The sequence below is a fragment of the Quercus suber genome, unplaced genomic scaffold (genome assembly GCF_002906115.3).
Source record: "Quercus suber isolate HL8 unplaced genomic scaffold, Cork oak 2.0 scaffold_333, whole genome shotgun sequence".
Classification (NCBI taxonomy): Eukaryota; Viridiplantae; Streptophyta; class Magnoliopsida; order Fagales; family Fagaceae; genus Quercus; species Quercus suber.
Window position 1 is genome coordinate 396,581 of NW_027069786.1, and position 6,000 is coordinate 402,580.

Below are 6,000 nucleotides of genomic sequence, written 5' to 3' on the forward strand. Positions count from 1 at the left end.
CATTTTGTACCCGTTAATAAATTTTGGTCCCCAGCTCAAATGATGAGCTTGATATATGTCAACCAAGGGTAATTAAAGAGTTCACAATAGTTTGGAAGTAATCACAACTCAAAAGTGCTCAAATCGCTTTGAAATCGATATTGAAAAATGACTTTTTCTCACTGTTTTGATCATAATTTTGGATCTACAAAGAATTTGTGAGTGAAGTTTATTTCATTGGAAATAGACAACCTGGACTTCAATATAAACACAAATTTTGCCTAATTTGGACTTATATTGAGTAAGTTATGCCCATTTGAAGTTGGGTCAACTAGGCAGTCAGATTTTCTGGGATTTAAAACTTCATTTTAAGGGTCCAAAACATTATGCTTTGATGTAGGCTAGCCCATAGACCCTTGGAATGTCCAAAGACAATTAAAAAGCCCCAAAAACCCTAATTTTAACTCGTAAATACTCATCTTATGCCTCCAATCAAAATCCTAGCTAAAGAGAGTGATTTTTTGGCCTCCATTTTCTCTAAAACCTTTTTTTCTCTTTTCAAAACTGGAGGGCAGCCCCTTAGCACATTTATTAATGATCCAAAAACCTCTCTTTAGTTAGTTCTAAGGCAGAAAATTTGTTTTCAAAATTGTTTTCTAAAAACCATTTCAAAACATTTTGTTCTTGAGTTGTAATTACTAACAAATATTGTGTTCTTTAATTATCTTTGTCTTCTCCATCTAACCTTTGTGATTGTAGGCACTAAAGGGCCAATTAAATAGCATTAAATCTGTGATTCTAAAGCAAGGTGAGCCTCTTTTCCATGATTTACCACCTTGCTTAATATGGTTCACATGATTTTCTTGAATTAGTTTCTCGATTTGTTATATTTGTTGTGTTTGATGTTTTAATTATGTTTGATATGTTCTAATATGATTTTAGGTTGTTTATAATCTATTCTTGATCTCCTTGGTTTGTTATTTTGGTTTCATGTAAAGTATAACAAGTATGTTTATTTATGTTGTTTTGTTTAATTATTTGTTTTTTTTTTCATGTTTATTTGTTTATGTTGATGTTTTATGTTAGTTATTCTTTAGGGTTTCTAACATGCTTGTTTGACCTCACATATTATATCATTGTTTGATTAAATCTATAAAAATGTATTTTTTTAGAATCTGTGTTAAAGGATGCATGCACATCATTGAGTATGTGTGTGCGTGGTTCAACCATACATAAGCATAGTTGAGTATGCACACACACCCCGAATCCAGATTAGAGTAAAATCTTGTTTTTATTTGTTTTAATCATTTTTCACATAATCTTTTATTTTGTTTGACTCTATTTTAGGTTAATTATTTAGTTTTAACTATTTTTCATGTTTGTTTTAGTATTTTTGCCATGTTTAGTCTATTTGATATTATTTCCTTGTGTGTTTTTTTTTTAATTGTCAACTTGCCATTTTCAATTTATTTTGTTTGATTGTGTTTTATTTATTTCCTTTTATATTGTGGTCTTTAACATGTTGTGTGTGTTATTTTCCATAAGTGCATGATGTATATTTAGGTTGACAATTAGGACTCTCTTAATAAACTCTTTCATTAAATATGGCCTAGCAATACATAATGGAGGCCGGCCCACAAGCCAGGCGGTCTTGGGTTTCTAACACCTTCCCAAGTCGTACCCAAACTCTAGACCCATAATCTGGTACGTAGATTCATGTGTGTAAGTGATTGAGCCCAAAAGGCCCAATGATTCATAGACCTAATCTAGGTGGCGACTCCATTAGTCCACTCTAAGTTTCTCATTACACTGCTATTATGTATATAATTTTGAAAATTACTATTGGATATTACATATACAATATCAATTCACAATCATTCTCCATGAAATTCTACTAAATACAACACAAAATAAATAAATAAAAAATTGATCCAATAGTATTTCCTAAATTGAATAGGGATAAGTGCATGGGATCATTCAACTTAATTGCAATATGTTATGTTCAAGATCCTGGCATACAAAATATCTGAATAGAAATATTATAAAAAAATATATGCCCATTAGTTTAGAGAAAAAATAACAATAAAAATCTAAACAATTTACTTTGTATGGAAAGCTAACAAAAGGGGAATTGATTCAATGAACTAAATCATCTACATGATTCGTTCTTCTCATATTCTCCTTCATCTCTTCCACGGCTCTCCTTATTGGATCCATTTCTCTCTCTAAGCGTGGCACCCTACGTGAAGTGGTATCCCTTGAGTGGTTCTGACGCTCAACATTTTCTTCTTCTCTAACTTCTTGACTTTAAGCTTGCCCTTCCGTGCATCATTCATGACGTTGCCTCCTTTGGTTGATCTCCTGGGTCAGTTCTTGATTCTGACGGGTCAGCTCTGCCATAGCGGTTTCCATGGACTGTATTTGTTAGACGGAATGTGGTTGAATGACAGGTGCTAACTGGTGAGCGCGGTTGGGGTGGCTAGAAGCATTCCCACTCTCCTGGTGGCCTCGACTAGTGACTATTGACCTTGTTCGGACCATACAACCTTTTGTCTAAGAAAGATAAATTGCAAAATACAAATTTAACTTTTCCCATAGGCACCGCCAACTAATGATGCAAAGAATATCAGTAGGCTGAATGCTTCGGGCTTCAATGGGCTAGTGATTGCTTGGAAGGCCTGAAAAGAAAGAAAGACAAGATCAAAGGTGATCAAGGTGAACTGGCCAAGAACCCTCCGATGCTTAAGTTAGTTTTCCTCTCTAGAACTCAAGAATTCCAACTTTAGGAGTAGTGGAAACTTACTTTCATTTTATGTGGATGAGTCCTTATATATTGAGCTTTGGAGTAATTACTTGTTTAGTAATTTCCTCAACGTGTATGGAAGTTAGAAGGTTCAGACTTAACTTCCACAATTGCTATAGAAGTTAGAATGTTCAATCTTATCTTCTACAACTGTCATTAGAAGTTAAAAACTTAGTGGGAAGTTATAGCGATGAACAAGAATTTTGCTCATACTTCAAAATAGTAGAACATGGTCCGAATTATAAGCTTTCGTACATAAATCCATTCAAAAAATTTTCTAAGTGTTAAGGGGTCATCCAAGTGCTTCCCTGATGGACGAGCTCAATACCCATGAACGGCCTTATTTTGTTAGGTTAATCTTTTTGGTCCTGGACGACTCTATGGATGAACTAGAGGGAGTTCGATTTTTAGTTCACCATCACTTTGTAAAGCTATCAATTTGATATTTATTTTTTTAACAACTTTGACCTCAATTAAATTGGTTTCTTTGTACTAATATCACTATGATAATGCCCAAATCATGAAATATTAGCCATGTTATTGGCATGTTAATTGCTTTTTATGCAACATAAATAAAAAGCTGTTGCATAAATTTATGTTACATAAAAAGCATTTAACATGCCACAAACTTTATCCAAGGTAACGAAACAGAGAGTATGAGCTCCGTAGGGCTCTCCCATGAAGAAGAAGTAGAACTAAGACAAAGCACTAAGAAAGCCAAGGAATCCCACACACCTGAGCCTCCAACTGATGTTAGGCAGCAAGGGAATAGCTCTTTCGCTTCATTTGGAGCACAAGGATAAGCTGATAGGTGAAATACCAGGTGCCTATATACAGGCATTTGACTTCACTGGATACATTGAGAACGAGATGGAATCGGAAGCATCAGTAGAGGTCTTCAGGGAAGGGTTCGCTGCTGTCAACCTTTCTAGGGAAACCAAGCAATAAATTAGAGCCAACTGGACCAATGCACTCATCATTAAGGTGTATAGGAGACCAGTTGGTTTTAACTTCCTTCACTTAAGGATTCATTCCCTCTGGAAGCCCACAAGGAGACTTGACTGCGTCAATCTGGGTTGTGAGCTTTTCCTTATCCATTTTTCCTGTAGAGAAAATCATGACATGGTGTTGAAGAAAGGCCCCTGGTTTATAAGGGAGCACTTTCTAGCTATAAGGTTGTGGGAGCCAAATTTCAATCCCGATGAGGTGAACATTGCATCGATTGCTGTTTGGGTAAGGCTTCCAAAGCTCCCCATTGAATATTATGATGCAAAGGCGCTCAATGAAATTGGACAAGCCATTGGCACAATTTTACGTATTGACACTCATACAGCAACAGAGTCCAAGGGACGATACGTAAGACTTTGTGTGCAAGTCGACGTCAACAAACCATTGATATACACTTTATTGATCGACGGCTTCCATAAAGCAGTGATATATGAGGGAATTAGCAAGCTTTGCTTCTTTTGCGACCGAGTTGGTCACTGCCAGGAGGCCTGCCACTACACAATAAAAAGCCCAGCATCTAAGGATCAAGACAAAAACGTACACCTATGCAAGGTGAATGGGAATGAGCAGGAAAATAGTACAGATAACGCCCACGTCTCGAATAATGGAGACAAATCCCACTCGGGATAGGTGGATGTAAACAAGTATGGCCCTTGGCTTATAATGACACGTAAAAAGCAAGGAAATAGGATTAACAAGAAAAGTAGTGGGGGTGAGCCACTAAAGGCAGCAGTGAATGAGTCCAAATTTCCCTATTCAGTGCCTTTATTCAAAGCAGGAGTGGGCCTCGCAAAAGAGGGAAAGAGGAAAGCCAGTGGGTCTCCGGAGCCCAATAAGGTAGAACCTTCAGGTTCTGGCCCAACTAATCATGCTGATAAAGGCCTGAGGAATTTAAAGCCATCTAAAGGACAAAAAGGTAATTCACTCAAGGTTTTTTCTAGGGATAAGACTCAAGCTTCAGCATCCACATCCTCCGCCGTTCAGCCCAGTTCATTCAATGCTTCTTTTCCTTCTAGTTTTAAATTTAGAGGCAGTTCGGTCATCTCAAATGGAACCACCAACAGCAACTTCAAGTTCTCTAGTGAAGCCCGTAAGGATAAGAGTGGTCATAGTGGAGGAACCAGGATGGAAAATGATGGAGCAACATCGATGGATTTGCAAATTGGGCAAGCTGGTAAAGAAATTAGTAAGTCTAGAAGTTTGGAGGATTGTATCTCAGCCATCTCTAATACCGTTCTCATGCAGATTCAACCAAAGGTGGATACCGACGGAAAGAAGGTGGCTAATAAACCTCCCTATCTCAACCTTAGTAATGGGGAGCAAAAGCTTACCGAAACTGACCTAGATATGCCATTCCATGATCGAGGTCAGCTTGCAATCTTGGGTCAGAGAGATGATGATGGAAGTGCCCCAACAATGTGTCTTTCTCATTCCAAGGAGGGGCTTCTCCAAGAAATTGAAAAACCAGATTGGATGGAGTTCGAGGAAGGAGGTGTGTCTCATGCCTGCTGATGATGAAAGTACTGCCTTTTTCATTTCAATTATGATGAACATCATTATTTGGAATTGTATAGGGGCACTAAAGCCCTCCCTTCAATCAAGTGTCCGTGATTTAGTTGCCAACCACGACCCAACTATGATAGTGGTTATGGAGACTCGCATTGGCAATGATAAAGCTCAGGATATTACTGATAGGCTTCCTTTTCAAGGAGCACTCTATACCGATTCTATCGACTTTGCGGGTGGCCTTTGGCTTCTGTGGGATCCTGACAGAGTTGAAGTCACTTACCTCACTAGCACACAGCAGGAAATCCACACCTTTGTCAACGTAAAATCCTCTTCCCTTAACTAGATTTTCACTGTTGTTTATGCTAGTCCAAGACTTAGGGAAAGATTTATGCTCTGGAATAATTTAGCTACTGTTACTAACACTTATAATTTGCCTTGGATTATTGCGGGTGATTTTAATGAGCTTTTGTCTAATGATGAAAAGTTAGGAGGTAGGCCGATTAGTTTATACAGAGCTAATCTATTCAAAGACTGCCTTGACACGTGTAACATGGCTAACCTTGGCTTCCAAGGACCAAGGTACACGTGGACTAACAAGCATGGTCTAAGCTTTCTCATTCAAGAAAGACTTGATAGATTTTTTGTAAATCCCGGTTGGTGTGTTCTATACCCTGAAGCTCTTGCTTACTCACCTCCCAAGA

General features: G+C 37.7%; 1 non-coding gene across 1 annotated transcript; it reads left to right on the forward strand.

Annotated features, from left to right (window-relative positions):
• The first annotated feature begins 4,676 nt into the window (after positions 1–4,676).
• Positions 4,677–5,761, forward strand: LOC111990031 (uncharacterized). The gene is made up of 2 exons (XR_010623429.1): positions 4,677–4,964; positions 5,036–5,761. It is a non-coding gene; the product is annotated as an uncharacterized LOC111990031 (transcript).
• Positions 5,762–6,000: the final 239 nt, after the last annotated feature.